The sequence below is a fragment of the Balaenoptera physalus genome (assembly GCF_965194825.1).
Source record: "Balaenoptera physalus genome assembly, chromosome: 13".
Lineage (NCBI taxonomy): Eukaryota > Metazoa > Chordata > Mammalia > Artiodactyla > Balaenopteridae > Balaenoptera > Balaenoptera physalus.
This window is the reverse complement of record NC_138892.1, coordinates 100419940-100438853: the sequence shown is the minus strand read 5'-3', so window position 1 is coordinate 100438853 and position 18914 is coordinate 100419940. Positions and strand designations below refer to the sequence as shown.

At 38.3% G+C, this 18914-nt stretch overlaps 1 pseudogene across 1 annotated transcript; it reads right to left on the bottom strand.

The window, feature by feature from the left end:
- Positions 1 to 12494: 12494 nt before the first annotated feature.
- On the bottom strand, positions 12495 to 14871 carry LOC309640503 (male-enhanced antigen 1-like; annotated as a pseudogene). The gene is made up of 2 exons: positions 14030 to 14871; positions 12495 to 13960 (listed from the first exon to the last, which is right to left on the bottom strand). The product of its transcript is annotated as a male-enhanced antigen 1-like (transcript).
- Positions 14872 to 18914: the final 4043 nt, after the last annotated feature.

Below are 18914 nucleotides of genomic sequence, written 5' to 3'. Positions count from 1 at the left end.
AACCATGTAAAAACATGTCACTGTATCTTATGCATGGTATCAGGTATCGGATATAGGTTTTCATAAGAAAGTAAACAGGACGATAAGGTGTAGGAATTACAAAATTTGCATAGTTTAATAAAGAGCCTTTGTGTTATTTGGAAAGTTCTTTTCTCATACTTCTTTTATAATTTGTGTTTGAGCCATCTTAAATTTCAGGGGGTTTTCCAACTGTGCTATATATATTCTCTTCTCTTTTGCAGTTCCCTTCAACTGCAACATTTCCCCTTTCAAACTCAAATGCCTCACTTTTTCATTTAGCCAATGCCTATTCAAGTCTTCAGTTTGCAAATTTATTTAACACTTCTTTGGGAAAATTTCCCTTGGTTCGGTATCTCATTAAGTGCTCTCATAATAACTTATTCCACTGCCTTTTGTATCAATAACTTGTCACAATGAATCATATATACCCACTTAACTATTCAGTTTTCTATTAAGTTCCTCAAAGGAAGGGACTATATCTTTTCATTATTCTACACTCAGAATCCACCATGAGGCCTGGTGACTCAAATGTTTTAAGCTTCAAAAGTATGTGATAAATGGCAAGTGAATAACCATGTCATTATCCGGGCACTTAGTTTTCAGTTTCCTTTTCTCAGAATGAGGAGCGGTTACAGCACTGTGAAACTGAAAGATTTTATATTAACAGATTCAACACTGAGTTAACACTGACCTTTATTTACTGCCTCAATTTCAAACTAATTTCCAAATCAGATCATTTAATCGTGGATTCTGTCACTAACTGTGAATTTAGAACAAATTTACTTGGTCCCTCACTCAAGGAGTTCATCTTAAAATAAAAGTAATAATATCAGCCTCATTATGTAGTTTGACCAATTAAATAAGACATATTTAAATCTTTTGTCCATGTTTCTGGATCCATGTTTCTGGTAAGTGATAATAAACTGTAGCTTTATGTTGTCATGCCATGATAATAATGGTAAAAGTAATGTTATTAGTTCTGTCAGCTGTTTGGGAATTCCAAGAAAATGTGAAATTTATTAAGGTTACTTCCTTTTCTCTTTGACAACAAAATCATGAAATGATGTAAAAAGGATAAACTTGCAAGTTCAAATGTACTTCTGTCTATAATAATGCAAGTTGAGAGAGAACAACCTGATGCTGAGAAGAATTAGAAGAGCCAGATTCAAACAAACAAACAAAAAAATTTTAAAGGTGCTGGAAAGTTTTTAAGGTAACTGGAGGAACAGGAAAGATTCAGAGAAGTGAGTAAACATTTTGGGAGTCACTCGTCTCCTAGAGGTATTTTGGTGAAGGGTCGCCTGCTCAGAATCTGGGCAGAGGGCCATGGCTAGCAGGCACTCTCCTAGGTGAGATAAAAATCTCTGCCAATGCACTTGAAAGGCCAAAATCCTGAAGGCAAAAGAGGACCAAAGCAGTGAGATTAATATTTTTCCTTCAAGCCATTTGCCAAATTATTAAACTTCACAGGGAAAGAGACTAAGAAGAAAAAAGTGAAAAGCAGAGTGGAGTTGTGACAGTCATGTGGTGTTGAGGAGAAAAAAATTTAGATTCAGTCTCCAACAAGGAAAAGGAGCCTTAGTAATTATCCAGGATCTCAGATGGAATTTCTAGAAGGTTTAGTCATAGGTGCTAGGATAAAGAAGAAGTGGTGAAATGGTAGGAAGAAGGTAGATAGAATTTTGCAGAAACTGCAATTTAGACTTAATCCACTCAGTCACTGTTGGATTAAGACAATATCTATAGAATCTAACACTTACCAGAGGATAATGTGAATACTATCCGGAAGAAGGTTTCATATTTTATATATGTATAATTACAGTGAAAACAGTCAAGCAAAAATTCTCTTATTGTGCCAAGAGGTAAAACAAACAGACAAATGAAAGATGCTGCAATGAAAGATTCCATGTGGTACAACTATGAACTGACGCAGCCATAAATAAATAAATAAATAAATAAATATTGAAAAAGAAAAGAAGCTTGGCAAATTTAAAACAAAATAGACTTTTGAAAATTATACCTAGGAACGTTATAGTAAAACTACTGCAAATTAAAGGCAAAGTTAAAAAGAAAAAACAGCAAAAAGAAGGAGGTATCATAAGAATGGCCAGTGCCTTTATAATGGAAACAATGAGAAAATAAATATTTTTTTAAATGGTGAAAGAAAACAACAGAAAACCTAGATTTTTATAACAAGTGAAGATACGTTTCAGAAGTGAAGTCAGCACAAAGGCATTTATGTAAAACATAAAAGGATTTATCACCCCCAAATCTACACTGAAAGAAACATTAAAAGGAATTCCTCAAGCAGGAAGAAAATGATTTCCGATAGAAACATGGAAATGTGGCCAAGAAATGAAAAGCCATGGAAAGGGTAATATAAATTAATATCGATTATACAAAGCAGTAATAAAAATATCTTGAAAAAAAAAAAAAAAAAAAATATCTTGAGAAGTGCAAAGAGTAAAACTAGAATTAGATGCATGTCAACAATAAAATGTTGGGAAAGAAGTAATTTGAGTTAAAGTGTTCTAGGGTTCTAGTATTTCTTGGGAGTGGTAAAGTACTAAAATATATGAGACAACATGAAGTCAAGGATATGATTTTAATCTTAGAATAAGCACATAAACAATAGTAAAATAATGGTTGACTAATTGTCATATAGAGAACATACTAACCAATGCTGAGTGAATACACATTTTTTTCTATGGAATTGGAAATGCTCAGAAAAATTGATTACATGCAGGCTATCATTTGGGCCCAGGACAGACTGCCCCCAAATATACCTCAATGGAATATTGACTATTTTGAATTAAAGTTACTTAAGAACAGTTTGAATCTCCTGTCTGTCTCTGTGAAAGCAGAAAATAAATCTCTCATATGAAAAGTGCACTCTCTGCGTCTGGAGGTAGGATGCACTTATCACCAGAGATAAGGAATCTTGTTACTTCTTTAATTTATTACCCCAAGCCCAAACTCTGTCTAGATTCTTCACTAATAAAGTCTAAGTTTTTTTTTTTGTCCTGTCAATTCCTCACAAATTTATTGTTTATTCTTCTAAAAGGTATAAAAGCCTGCTTTGGCCCCTTCTTAGGTCCCATTTCTATGAGATCTCTGTGCATACAAATTAATATTTGCTTCTTTTTTTTCCTGTTAACCTGTCATGTGTTAATTTTTATTATTAGTCCAGTCACAAGAACTCAAGAGGGGTAGGAGGGAAATTTCCCTCTCCCTGACACTATAAAACAAATTTTAATGTATTTTAAGGGAATAAAATAATTCAGAGTGTTTTATCATCCACAGTGGAAATAAGACAAATATCAATAATGAAAGAATAATTTAATGATACAAATATTTGAGCCACCAAAAAACTATGAGAGCTCATCAATGAATTTGATAAACCTGCAGGATACAAAATCAATACACAGAAATCTGTTGCATTTCTATACACTAACAATGAACTATCAGAAAGTGAAATCAAGAAAACAATCCCATTTACCATTGTATCAAAAATAATAAAATACCTAGAAATAAGTCTCTCTAAGGAAGCTTATAAGACACTGTACTTGGAAAACTATAAGTCACTGATGAAAGAAACTGAAGATGACACAAACAGATGGAAAGGTATATAATGTTCATGGATTGGAAGAATTAATATTGTTAAAATGACCATACTACCCAAGACAATCTACAGATTCAATGCAATACCTATCAAAATATAAATGGCATTTTTTTTTTTTACAGAACTAGAACAAATAATTCTAAAATTTGTACAGAAACAGAAAAGATCCTGAATAGTCAAAACAATCTTGAGAAAGAACAGAACTAGAGGTATCATACTCCCTGTTTTCAAAGGGTACTGCAAATCTACAGTAATCAAAACAATATGGTAGTGGCACAAAACCAAGCACATAGATCAATGGAACAGAGTGGAACACCCAGAAATAAACCCACACTTATGTGGGCAATTAATCTATGAAAAAGGAGGCAAGAATATACAATGGGGAAAAGACATCCTCTTCAACAAGTGGTGTTGGGAAAATTAGACAGTTACATGTGAAATAATGAAACTGGACTACTCTCTCACACCAGGCAAAGGAATACATTCAAAATGGATTAAAAACTTAAGTATAAGACCTGAAATGATAAAACTTCTAGAAGAAAACATAGGGAGTATGCGTTTTGACATTGGTCTTTGTAACATTTTTTTTTTAATATGTCTTCTCTGGCAAGGGAAGCAAAAGCAAAAATAAACAAACAGGACTACATCAAACTAAAACGCTTTCACAAGCAAAGGAAACTATCAACAAAATGAAAAAGCCACCTACTGAATGGGAAAAGATATTTGCAAATAATATAAGTGATAAGGGATTAATATCCAAAATATACAAAGAACTCACACAACTCAACATCAAAAAAAAAATACACAATTAAAAAATGGGCAGAGGGCTTCCCTGGTGACGCAGTGGTTGAGAACCTGCCTGCCAATGCAGGGGACACGGGTTCGAGCCCTGGTCTGGGAAGATCCCACATGCTGCGGAGCAACTAGGCCCGTGAGCCACAACTACTGAGCCTGCGTGTCTGGAGCCTGTGCCCCGCAACAAGAGAGGACGCGACAGTGAAAGGCCCGCGCACTGCGATGAAGAGTGGCCCCCACTCGCCGCAACTAGAGAAAGCCCTCGCACAGAAACGAAGACCCAACACAGCCCAAAATAAATAAATAAATTAATTAATTAAAAAAAAAATAGGCAGAGAATCTGATTAGACGTTTTCCAAGGAAGACACACATATGGCCAACAAGCACACGAAAAGATGTTCAACATCACTTATCACTAGGGAAAAGCAAAAATGAGATAGCACTTCACACCTGTCAGAAAGCCAACAAATAGCAAGTGTTGGCAAGAGGCTGAGAAAAGGGAACCTTTGTACACTATTTATGGGAATGTAAATTGGTGCAGGCATTATGAAAAACAGTATGGAGATTCCTCAAAAAATTAAAAATAGAACTACCATATGATCCAGCATTACCATTCCTGGGTATTTATCTGAAGAATACAAAAACTCTAATTAGAAAAGATATATGCACCCCTATGTTCATTGCAGCATTATTTACAATACCCCAATTATGGAAGCAACCTAACGGTCTATGGATAGATAAATGGATAAAGAAGATGTGGTATATATAATACAATGTATTATTACTCAGCCATAAAAAAGATTGAAATCTTGCCATTCATAACAACATGGATGGACCTAGAAGGTATTATGCTAAATGAAATTAGACAGAAAAAGACAAATACTAGATGATTTCACTTATATGTGAAATATTTAAAAAATGAAGATAACAAAACATAAACAGATATAGATTATATAAACAGTTATAGATACACAGAACAAACAGGTATTTGCCAGAAAGGAGATGGGGAACAGAAGGAAAGAAATATGTGAGGGAGATTGAGAGGAAAAACCTCCACTTAACAAAATAAATGAGTTACAGTAAGTCCTTTACATATGAAACTTCAATTTGCGAACTTTCAGAGATGCAAACGTGCATTCACATGTCCAATCACATAAGTTAGCTCACGTGTCTGGTATACATTGTTACATGTGTGCATCCTCTACAAATGGTTGTGCTTTTATGTATTTTACTGTATAGAGTACAATAGTACAGTAGTAGTACTACAGTACTTTATTTCAAGCCCAGGATGTCCAGAAGGAAGCATAAAAGTGGCGGTGATGTAGCTGGTACAGTACTACCCAGACATCACTGGATCATTTTTTCAAGAGGGTAGATAGAATTGAACCCAGCAAGGAACCAGAACGTGTGCCATCAACATCAGGCATGAGTGAAATTGCAGCTTGCCCTCCGTCTCCTATTGCTGACAATCATTCAGCTCTACCATCTCCCACCTCCTCTCCCTCCTCCAGTCAGTAACTCTTCTTGCCTGTTCACTCGATGCCAGCCCCTGTGTGCCAGCTGTTGTACTGTACTACTGTACTTTTCAAGGTATTGTACTGTAAGATTAAAAATGCTGGGCTTCCCTGGTGGCACAGTGGTTGAGAATCTGCCTGCCAATGCAGGGGACACGGGTTCGAGCCCTGGTCTGGGAAGATCCCACATGCCGCGGAGCAACTAGGCCCGTGAGCCACAATTACTGAGCCTGCGCGTCTGGAGCCTGAGCTCCGCAACAAGAGAGGCCGCGATAGTGAGAGGCCCGCGCACCGCGATGAAGAGTGGCCCCCACTTGCCGCAACTAGAGAAAGCCCTCGCACAGAAACGAAGACCCAACACAGCCATAAATAAATAAATAAATAAATAAATAAACCCAAAAGTTAAAAAATAAATAAATAAAGTATATTTCCCCATGTACAATAAAAATAATCTTTAAAAAAAAAAACAAAAAACAAACAAACAAAAAAAAATGCTTTTATTTTTTGTGTTTGTTTTTTTATGTATTATTTGTGTGAAAAGTATTATAAACCTATTACGGTTCAGTACTATATAGCCGATTGTGTTAGTTGGGTGCCTAGGCTAACTTTTTTGGGCTTTGGACACACACTCAAAACTGAGTTCGTTTGTATGTAGGGGACTTATGTATTTTTTTTGTGGCAAGTTGCCTTCTGACTAAAAATGTGTGGCTCACCGTGTGCCTCTTTCATTACCCAATTTAACGTTGACTTGACATTTTCATTTACTGAGGAAGTTCTGACCTCAAACCGTTGAGTGTAGTTTTGGTTCTCTTATGAAAAGTGCAAACTGCATGACACGAATATTGTAGAGAAAGACTTTGTTCCAACCCTATGGATTGCAAATCGAGATAAGAAGTTGGGCTGTATGGAGTGAGTGTGGGAATTGGAGTGATAAGGTAACAACACTGATGGACTCTAGTTTCTACACAGGGAAAATGGTTAACAGGCACAGAGCTCTCGAGGATGAGAGATGGAGTGCTAGAGGTTATAAATTTGTTTATAATTTGTGTAAAAATAAGAAGATATTGAAATTCTTGTCCTAACAAGTAAGGAAAGGGAACTCTTAAGAGAAAGAGGTAAGAGGATGGAATCAGGTTAAATTTATGACTGAGAATGAAATTATTAATTTCACTGAGAACAATACATACTGTAAAGAGTCACACAGATGCAACATATTATATTATTAAATAAAGTAGAAAACCTATCATGGAAGCTCAAAGGAGAGAAAACATTAAAAGGTAAGTAAAAGACATTTACAAATTAAAAAAGTGAGCAAGTCCAAGTAAAACTTAGTAGAGCATTCAAATGAAATATCTTACATTGGATGCACTGTAAAATGAAAAATATTTGTATATATATGCATATATGATATATATATTTAAATGAGCTTGAAATTAACAAAAAACCTTGTATTTGAGATTTTGCATGATGATTTAATAAGTGTAAAAAAGTGATTTTTACCTGTTGGGGAAAATTAAGGTGTCATAATTTAGGATGGAAAAATTTCTTTATCCTTAATAAAAGTAGTAATCAATTTAGAGAGAAGGCAATTCAGATGAGGAAAAGATGATTTCTAATTCTTGTTAAATGATTTCATTTATTTCTTCATTCATTTGGTATTTTGAGTAACTTTCTAATAGCTGATTATAATATTTGCTAGATAATTCCAACATCTGTGTCACTTCAGGACAGCTTCTGTTGATTGTCTTTCCCCATGCAAGTCAAAATTTTCATGGCTATTCGTTTGCTGGATAATTTTGGATTGTCTTATGGACATTTTGAATAACTATTTTGTTATGAGACTCTTGACCTTGTATGAATGTTTGGCGCACATTCAAATTTTTGGTTTGTGCAGGCAATCACTCTGGCTAGGTTCAGGCCTTCTGTGGGCTCTGGTTCCAGTTCAGTTTTCAGAGCCTTTGTAGAGTTATACAGATATTTCTTGCAAGTACATAGCCAATGGCCAATCTGGGATTTGGGCAATGTTCTATTATGAACAGTTTAGGTCTCAAAGTCTTTGGTACATTAGAGTCAGGTGTAGGCATGCACAGCTTGTGTGTGTGTGGGCAGGGGGAGTCCAGGAGTTTGCTAATAAGATTCAAGTGTCTCTTTACAAAGTCCCTCCCTCTTTATCACCTGCCCAATACTTAATGGTTCCCAGAAGCTTCTTTTCTCCATCCTCCTGCCAGAAGTTTGTGACGTAATTACCCTGCTCTACCATGCACTTCTCAATTGTGTCTACATCTGTAAGACCATATAGCAGGAAGAAAGAGAGAAAGGAGGGGGAAAAAAGCAGAGGGTTTGGTCCAAATTTCTTGGAAGCACAGCTCTACCAAATGGAGAGGATTGTTCACCTCCTTCAGGGTTTTGGCAATTAGGTGTCATAGTTGCCGCTGTGGCTACCATCTTGAAATTGACAGAGGTTTGAGGCACACAAGAATGGAGAACAAAGAGAGAAAAAATGGGGTATTTTCATATTCTCCCTCTGTGTTAGGAGCTCACTTTCCTACTCAAACCAGACTGCTTCTCCTGGAGCTCTCTATGTCTGTGACCTAATAGATGCTCAATTCCAGGTTTCTGGGTGTGTTATATTCAGGACACTGATACGGGGGGTTGGAGGGGAGGTAAATTCAATATTAGTTTTTGTAGTACCCCGAATTCTGGTGTTTTGCATAGAATTACTGCTACTATATAGAGTTTATAGTCCTCAAGTAGCTGTTCTATGCATTCTGTCCAGGTTTTATAGGTACATTTAGTAGGAGAGACAGTGTGTGGTGTGCTAACTCCCCTTACTTGGAACCAGAATCACCCATTTGTTGGATGTTTATTGAATACTTTCTATTTCATAGGCACTGACCTAGATACTAGAGGAACATGGCAAGCAAAAAGACAATGTTCTGTTCCTAAAAGAGCTAACAATAAAATGACAGAAGGTTTTTATTAATCATCTTTCCTTTTTTTAACCCAGCCTATTTTGCCTTTGGTCCATGCTTTTTCAAATTGGCTCCCAACTCCCATTTAAGGCCTCTTGACTGGCCTACCCTCTTTCTCTCAGAAATGCTCATAGATGCCTAAATGCTATAGTTTAGGCTTAACCTGAGGCCCCTCTTCTGTCCTGTAAGGTATATGAATTTAGAATCAGGGCCAAACAAAGAAAACTATCTTCTAAAGAACTTCAGATTTCTGGTTTAGCATGTAATGGGCTTTGAAGTCATTGCTCCCAACTATACAACAAGAAAAAAACTGAAAATCAACATCTCTTTTTAGATTGATCAGAGAACTGAGGTTACATGGAAAACCATCACCCCCAAATTGAAGAGAGACACTGGTGGATTCAGAGACCACAACTTACTGGAGCAGAAGCCCAGGAACAAGAAACTCCACAGGATCCAGTATCAGGCTCCTCTTACGCAGCATATCTTCTCTGGCTTTGTTTCTTATACCAACTGGGTGTCCTACACTTCAATTCATTTCTGACACTAACTAATCGTAGTTTCCATCAGATCCCCCAAATTAAAGACCAACTGTCAGACACAGGTGAGGTCCCCAGGCTACTCACATGTCTGCCTGGCTGACTACAAAGTTAAGGCTTCCCACAACCTCCTCAGGTTTGATAATTCACAGATACAACTCTCAGAACTCACTGAAGACACTAGACATGTGATGACAGTTTTATTATAAAGGATACAACTCAGAAATAGCCAAATGGAAGAGGCACATGGGGCAAAGCAGAGGTGGGGGTGAGAGTACAGCACTCAATGCCCTCACCTGATAGAAATCAGGTGCATCGAAATCCCAGCATGGAGTCTGTGTCTGGAGTTTTATCCAGGTGTTACTATATAGGCATAACTGATTAAATCATTGGCCACATGATTAAATTTAATGTTCAGCCTCCCTCTCTCTTTGAAGATCAGAGGTCAGGTAGCTGAAAGTCTCTACCCTCTAATCACAGGGTGGTTGACTTTTCTGGTGACCAGACCCACCCTTATGTTATATAGAACCTCCACAATGAGTAATCGATGCCAGCCCTTGTATGCCAGCTGTTGTACTGTACTACTGTACTTTTCAAGGTACTGTACTGTAAGTTAAAAATGTTTTCTCTATTTTTTGTGTTTTTGTATTTTTTATTTATTATTTATAGGAAAAGTATTATAAACTGATTACAGTACAGTACTATATAGTCAATCATGTTAGTTGGGCACCCAGGCTAACTTTGTTGGACTTACGAACAAATTGGACTTACGAACGTGCTCTCGGAATGGAACTCATTCATATGTAGGGCAGTTACTGTACTCCAATTTTATTTCAATTAAAAAAAACTATTCTGGAGTGACACACCTACAATGTGGAAAAATCCACATTTAAGGTGAGTCCACAATAGAAGACAAAAAAACATTGTCTGGGAGAGTCAACAGAAGCAACAAAAAAGAGGATTAGGATCAGAAGAACCCAAGATCACGTTGTAAGTAATGAACCAAAACAGAGTATTACAAAATAAAGGAAACAAAAATAGATACTTTTTTTTTTTTTTTTTTGGCAAGGAGTATTCTTGGACTTTATTGCTGGACCAGACTCTATCTTGCTGTGAGATCTTTGGCTTCACATTTTTAAAATAACTAAATAGAACGTTTAGAAATGAACAATCTGTTAAATTTTTTAATGAATCAAATAAATAGCTGATTAAATTAAACCATATATACAATGGGATATTACTCAGCCATAAAAAGGAATGAAATTGAGTCGTTTGTAGAGACGTGGATGGACCTAGAGACGGTCATACAGAGTGAAGTAAGTCAGAAAGAGAAAAACAAATATAGTATATTAATGCATATATGTGGAATCTAGAAAAATGGTACAAATGAACCAGTTAGCAAGGCAGAAATAGAGACACAGACATACAGAAAAAAATGTATGGACACCAAGGGGTGAAAGTGGGGAGGTGGTGGTGGTGGAATGAATTAGGAGATTGGGATTGACATATACACACTAATTTGTATATAATAGATAACTAATAAGAACATGCTGTATAATAAAATAAAATAAAATAAAATTCAAAAATAAAAGAAGTGAACAATCTGCTAAATTTTTTAATGAATCAAATAAATAGCTGATTAAATTAAACTGAAGGAGTAATTAATGTACTGTAACTTAAAGCTGAGGATAATAAAAGATTAAAAAACATAAAACATTTAAAAAACTTGGATGATAGAATGAGAAGATGCCAGAAATCATTTAATAATAATTCTATAAGAAATAAATGAAATAGATGACAGAGGCAATATTTGAGGAGTCAATGACAAGCAATTTTCCAGAATTCTCATTATTGGGAAATGAAAAAATAAATTGCTACAATTCCTTTTAAGAAAAATTTGTCAATATCTAATAAAGTTGAAGAATGTGCATATTCATTCTATAAGCTTGTAGTTTTCTACTGGAGAGAAATTCTCAGAATAAGCACCTGTTTAGTAATGTACATTGCAGCATTGTTTGTAATAGGGAAAAAATAGAACCACACTAGCTGAGTCTTTCACAGGGAAAGTCTCTTGACATACTCTACTTTCATACATTAGGAAATCTGCATTTCATCATGGGGGACAGTGAACTACTCAAAAATTAAACATTATGCTAATTAAACTTAACTGAGGAAAAAATCTCGTTAATAGAGTTTAAAATAAAATATATGAATAATACATAAGCCCGTAAAGAATTTATTAATTTTATAAAGATCTGCTGAAACACTGTGCTCAGAATAAAGCTAATAAATACTATACAGAAGCATGCCCCACTCTAATCCTGATTCAAAATCAGTTATGTAGTTACATTATGCACAATTCTAATGGGTTTGATTATTTGAATAGTTCACAAACTATAAATAGTAGATTAGAAGTAAGGGATGAACATAGGCCTAGAGTGGAACATGAGGCTACATAGCAGGGAATGACAGCTGGGAGAAAAAAACAAATGATGGAAAGAAGAGGTAGTTAACAAAAAGCTTGTCAGTTTGAGTCCCTCACTTTGGAGGTGTATAGTAGTAGGTATTTCTATTTGTCTTGAAGTCTTCATTATATTACAATATGGTTTAAAAGTCCATGTTCATGGACACAATCTAAATGTCCATCAACAGATGAGCGTATAAAGAAATTGTGGCACATACATACAATGGAATATTACTCAGCTATTAAAAAGAATGAAATAATGCCATTTGCACCAACATGGATGGATCTAGAGATTATCACACTAAGTGAAAAAAGGCAGAGAAAGACGAATATCATATGATATCTCTTATATGCGGACTCTAAAAGAAAATGAAACAAATGAACTTATTTACAAAACAGAAACAGACTGACAGACTTAGAGAATGAACTTATGGTTACCTGGGAAATGGTTACAGGGGGAAGGGTGGAGGGAGGGACAGATTGGGAGTTTGGGATTGACATATATATATATATATAAAATACATACATACATATATATATATATATATATATATATATATATATATATATATACACTGCAGTATTTAAAATAGCCAACAAGGACCTATTGTATAGCACAAGGAACTCTGCTCAATATTCTGTAATAACCTAAATGGGAAAAGAATTTGAACTAGAATATATATATTCTTTTATATATTTATATAAACTGAATCACTTTGCTGTACACCTGAAACTAACACAACATTGTTAATCAACTATACTCCAATATAAAATAAAAATTTAAAAAAATAAATTCACGTATAATACTAACAAATAGAAAGTCCATGTAATTACTACTCAGAAAGCCCTCCTCCACTTCCTGCATGTCCTCAATCCACTCTCAAATCACCTCTTCTGGTTAACTCCTACTTGATTCAAATTCACCTTAGGCTTTATTTCCTCAGGTAAACTCATGCTGACCCTCCTCAGTACTTTGAGTGGAGGGAACCCATCTGTTTTATTTCCCAGGAGCCAAAACTAGTAACAAGCATGTCATTGCTCAATGATTGACTCAAAATACCCTTCTTACAGTGGATTATTTGATTTTTTTTTGTTATGTCACAGAAAGGAATAACATAAAAATATAATTGCAAAGGAAATTCCTTTTCTAATTAGTTAAATAAAATTCATGTCTTCAAGTCCTCACCATCTGGATCATGACCAAAGCAGTATGTTTTTCTTTACAGATTATTCTGCCATGTTTCATTTTTCTTTGAAAACTCTTAGTGTGTCTCTTGGTAAGATTTCATCTCTGATGGACAAAGTTGAACTCCAGAGACTTCTGGTGGCAAAATCCAAATGATAATGAGAAAACTGTCAACATGGTGTGCCTTGAGAAAAATTGGGAAGAATGTTAAATGTTTTTCTGTTGTTCTTCAACACCGTTTGCTCAGTGTTCTACTTTCCAGTTTCAAGTACCCACTTTGAAACTCCTGATGCTCCAGTCCTGCCTCTGTTGTCATCTACCTGGCCCACTCTTTCTTTCTCTTTTTTTTTTTGGCTGTGTACATAGGATGCTTTATTCTCCACAGAATGATACTTGCTACGGTGGGTTGGGCCTGGGCCGATGTCCCCATATGTACAGAACTGAATAAAGTGGGTTTCTGAGAGGAAGTCTGATTTGCCTTGACGTGGAATGGAGACGGGGAGGATGGAGGTGAACATTACAACCAGGATGTGTTCAGTCCTGTGTTGGTTCTGGCCTGGAATGCAGTGAGATAAAGCAACTCTCAAGGTGGTCATTTCCAGGCAGGGGCGGCCTGCCCTGCTTGGAGGACCTTCTGTCTTACATCTTCCCGCAGGACATCTGATCTCTCTCGAGCCCAGGCCGGAACCCCTGGCACAGGCAGGCTTACTCCAGCCATCGTCCTTTTCACCAGCTCTACGCGTTCTGGGTCCATGGGAATAGAGCTGTGGTTGCTCAGTGCTGTAGCTCCCTCCTCTTCTGCATCCTCGCTTTCCAATGGTGGGTCTGGGAAATGAAACCCCAGGGCCTGCAGAGCCAGAGGTCCTGCAGGGACTCCAGCTTCACCTGCTCAGGAACAATGCCTCCTCCACCATACCTGGCTCCGACACTGGATATCAGCAGCTACATCTTCTCCATCCCCCACTGGTGCCGGATCCACCTCCTCTTGTTCAGGATCTTGGTTCAGGGGCTGGTAGGAGTAGCCAGCTGGTCCTGCCCCTGTTTCCTCTTGCTCTTCCTCTGGTTCCTCACTGCTCCAATCCCCAGGGCCTTCTGTACCGCCCTGGTGTGGCCCGAGTTCCTCAGTCTGACTGGGGAAGATACTTTCAGGACCCACGGTGTCTCCCCCCGTAGAACTACTGCTGCCATCGGGCAGATGCCGCTCAGAGCCCGCGTCTGAACCCCTGGCCCACTCTTTTCGACAGTGTTGTGTGCCTGCATCAGACCTTTCTCCATCATTAACCATTTCATCCAAACTCACTTGTCTCATTACTTAAGAGCTTGGCTCTCTGGCAAGAATAAAAGTCAATGGTTCCAGGCTAGCTGATTTAATTCCTAAATAAGTTAACAAAAGTAGTGTCTAGAACTAAAATGAAGGATCCCTTTGAGTGAAACAGCTTTAATCACAATTGCACTGTAACGATGAAAAATTTCAGCTGTTTTGGTGCCCCCTTTACAGCATACATCTTCAAAAGTGTTGTCTATAATAATCCCCTCTTCACTATCCTCCTAGTCTCTTCCTTGAACCCATTTGGATGTCTGTTTTTATTTGTGTATGGTGTGTTTTTTCTTCTCTACCGCTTCACCAAAACTGCTCCTATTGGGGTCACCAATGACCTCCCCTAACCCCTAACCCTCCCTGTGGCCGGATGCCTCCCTTGCCGAGATGCAACCCACTTCGCCCCCACTTCCGAGTGATGGTCAGAGGAGGTGAGATCAGGTCGTGAGTTCTGGGTAGGAGAATGCTGCAGGGCGGGGGGCGGGGAAGGCTTCGCAGTGCCTCGCAAGAGCGTGAGAACCTTAGGCTCTGGGCTGAGCTATGGAGAAGGTGCCATTTCTTCTCCCTCTTCAAATCGGGCAGACACCAGGAGGGATGAGTAGGAGGAGAGAGGGCTGGCACAAACACCTGCAGGGCGAAGGACTGTTGAATACCACAAGCACAGGATGTCGCCACCTCCGCCTCTGCAGCCCCATCCCCTGCCCGCAGGCACAGGCAGAGCTAAAACAAGCACAGGAAGCGTCACCTCTGCCCCAGCAGCCCCGTTCCCTGGCCGCAGCCACCGCAGGCGAAGACTGAGGTCAGCCTTCTTATTACCATTTGGATTTTGCCACTAGAAGTCTCTAGAGTTTAACTTTGTCCATCAGAGATGAAGCCTTACCAAGAGACATACTAATGATTTTCAGAGAAAAATGAAACATGGCCGAAGAGCCGAACAATCCTCCAGTGGAGACGGAATAGTTGTTTCTTCGGTTGACAGCTCTGTGAAATGGCCTTTCATCATGGAACAGAAGGCGAACGTGATAAAGACACTGACCTCCCTACAGGAAGTCTTAGCAAATCTACTGCTCTTCCAGGTAGTAAAGACTTGCTGATATTCCTGGATGCACAACCTCATGAAATCCTTCAAGCTGCATGCTTGATCTGCTGCCAGATGTAAAAACCTCACTATCTATCTCTAAGCCAAACACTCCAACTGGAATGTTGGAAGTGGAGAAGGTAATTTTAAAACAAACGATTTTGGATTAAGAAAGAGCCCTGCACCTGTAATAGGAGGACACTGTGCGAGGCATGATCAATTTTAAGAAAACTCAAAACAAGTCCTGCATCTCGGTGGGGTGATGCGGTTCTGTCTCAGCCCAGAAGGGGCAGATGAGGTACCTTCATAAAAAGTACCCTTGCCCCCAAAGGGGTGCTTTTTCTCATGTGTACAAAGGGCACCACATGGCTAGCAGGGGGTTTGTCTCAGCCCCTCAGCGTTCACAGTGGTTGACCTTGGAGTTAAATTTGCTCCAGTCAAATCTAGCAAGACAGCTTCAAAGCATGGGCCCCACGGGGCTTACTTGAGGCAGGGACATCGACAGCAGCCCCTCAAGGTGCCAGAGGGATGGGTTTTGATGAAGACAGGGAGGGCTCCTCTGGCTTTGCTCAGAAGGTAAATGGCTTTGCCAGGAGCACCAGCACACAGGTGTGCGTGGGGTGGGGGACAGCGGGGGTGCATCCCACTTAGTAGTTTGGGATTACAGTGTAGGAGCCAGGCTGCCTGGTGGGAATTCTTGACTTTTTGCTTATTACTTCTGTGACCCTGGGCAAGCTACTCAACTTCTGTGTATTCCAATTTTATCTTTTGTAAAATGAGCATAAAAACCCCCCAAAACTGTTATCTGTCCATCTACAGATAGTTTTGTTTTACTCTGATGCTTGCCCAAAGGGTCTGCAACCAGCTAGAGGTCAGAATTTGTGACTTCAATGAAGAAGGACCACCTCTGAGCCCCACAGAAAAGGACGGCACCATGCACCTCAAACTCCCTACAGCCCCGCTCCAGAGGATGGACTCTTGGGGATGTCCTTACTTGGACAATATTCAGATCTTGCCAGTGTATTGATCAAGATTTCCAGAACTCTTTTTAGTTGAGAAACAACTCCATGAGACTGCCGACCCAAAATCCAGTGGAATAAGAACTAATGCCTTAAGGCTAAATGAACTGATGAGAGATATTATACTGTGGTTGTTTGGAATACTGTTGATGTTTTTTAATGCTGGATTTTTCTGTATCTATAAGGAAGCCCTTTTTTGCACTGTCTGTAACTCTTAACAATCTCATAGATTCTTTGGTAAACTGAAATGAAACATTTAAAAATGATATCTGATTTTTACTGTCTGCCTTGCTTCACCCCAAGTTCAGAAATATGTTGTCTTAACTTTTCGTGGAAATAGAGTAATTGCAAAGTTTCAAAGAAAAGAAAACCCAGAAGACAATAGTGAGGGTTAGTTCACATGTCACTTCAGGACCTTTTTCCTGTTATATGCAGCAAATGTGAGTTTGATCAACACACTGTGTTGTTGAGGGATTATCAAACTCAGGAGACTTTCTACTTGACAACATCCCTTAATGACCTGGGACCAAAAGAATGGTATGCCATAGATGTCGGCAAAGAGTCCTGCCAGGCATCCCAGAACCTAGACATTATGAAAGAGAAGAAAATAAAGGGTTTTTCAGCTTTTTCCAAAGCAGTAAGAAAAAGCAGGAGGAAACTGCATGTGCCCCTTCAATACTCCTAATAAGTAAGCCTTGTCTGACTTTTTTGAGGTTCAATATAATTTCCAAATCATACTTTTCAAACTCCTGCCATCAGATCCACCTAAGAAGACATGCCATCCATTGCCTTCAGTGCTAGAGTTCTAGAGTGCCCCACAGGAACTTGCCCACACACAAGGGAGACCAGCTTTTTATGTAGTGAATTTCATGAGTGTTGATGAAACAAATTAGTTCTCTGTGGAGTAGATATAGTGAGAACAGGCTCCCTACACCTCAGTACCACATCCTTAGAGAATTCGTCTTTGAGAAGAATAAAGCAAAAAGCATCATCTCCATCCTCTGAAAACCTCCTTGCATAAGAAGAGCCATATGAATGCTATGCAGTCTGTAGAAGCTGTGGATGCAAATAGGGCTTCGAAGCAAACTCTGCTGAAAAGTTACCCAACCCAAATGCCTGCCTTGGCCTTGGGATAACCAGTCGTGAAAAGTGCCCTGCCCCTATACTGACAGGTGCTACTTCTGTTTCTGAGTGCCCAGAAATGACTGATGCAATCGTAGCATTACTGCAATCTGGACTAAGCTCTTATTCAGACTTTGAGAGGTGGATAAAAATAAGCTAAGTACAAAGCCTAAAAATGAGGCTGAAAATAGTCCTGTGAAGTCACAAGACATTCCCTTTGTATCTACTGATGCAAGATATATGCCAAAATGATCCTGACTCAGCCCTTGGCAATGGTACTGCAGAGTCATCACAAAACTCCATGGGAAAAAAAGAAAGAAGCAAGAAATACAGATGGAGAAGGACCACATGTTATGGTATACCATACAAACAATGATAAGATGGCAGTTGGCTGTGCAAGAAAATTGGAGTTGTTGGGCCCAAACAAAGAAAAAGATAATATGAAATATTTCTTTCCAATTAGCACAGAAGATAATATGACAAATGGAGTGAGGAGAACAGAAATCAGTGTAGGGATGTTGGCAAAAATAACTACACGGTCGTGAAGTTGACAGACTATCAAACTATCAGGCCTGTAAAACTGATATTTCAGTTGTTACAGGAAAATGCTCTAGCAGCTTCATTAGTATTGGATAAAAATTTGAATCAACTCAGTGTAGAAAGGTAGTAAGGCAAGATGCACAGTGTAATGATGATCGTTTGACTCCTTTATTGAGTCCTTTTTTGACTTTTTTATTGAATTGATAAAAAATCAACTGCTTCTTATATAAAGAATCATCCATTTTATAGACAAGACTACAAACCCGAGTCAAAACCTTCAGATGAAATTACGGGAGAGTGTAGATCCAGAATTGGAATGGTTACTCACTTAAACTGAAATCTCACCTGGTGGTGGGGTAACAGGGTCCCAATACAATGAGTGTGACTGATGATGCAGTGGCAAATTTCTGAAATCGACTTCCAGGTCGATTAGAGATACTGGTACAAAAACCCATTTGTGCCAAATTTGGAAGATATAAAAACAATATTTAAACAATATTTTGGAGTTAAAACTTAGATCAAAGTTTTCAGATCTCCAGAACAAATCAAGTTTTGTGTTCAACATCTGGAAGAAAACTATTATCTTTATTCTAGACTAACACCGTTGAATCAGCTTTCTGCAATGGTGGAAATATTCCACATCAGTGCAACCAAAACTGTAGCCACTAGCCACAATGGGGCTCATGAGCACTTGAAATATGGCTAGATTTTTTAAATTTTATTT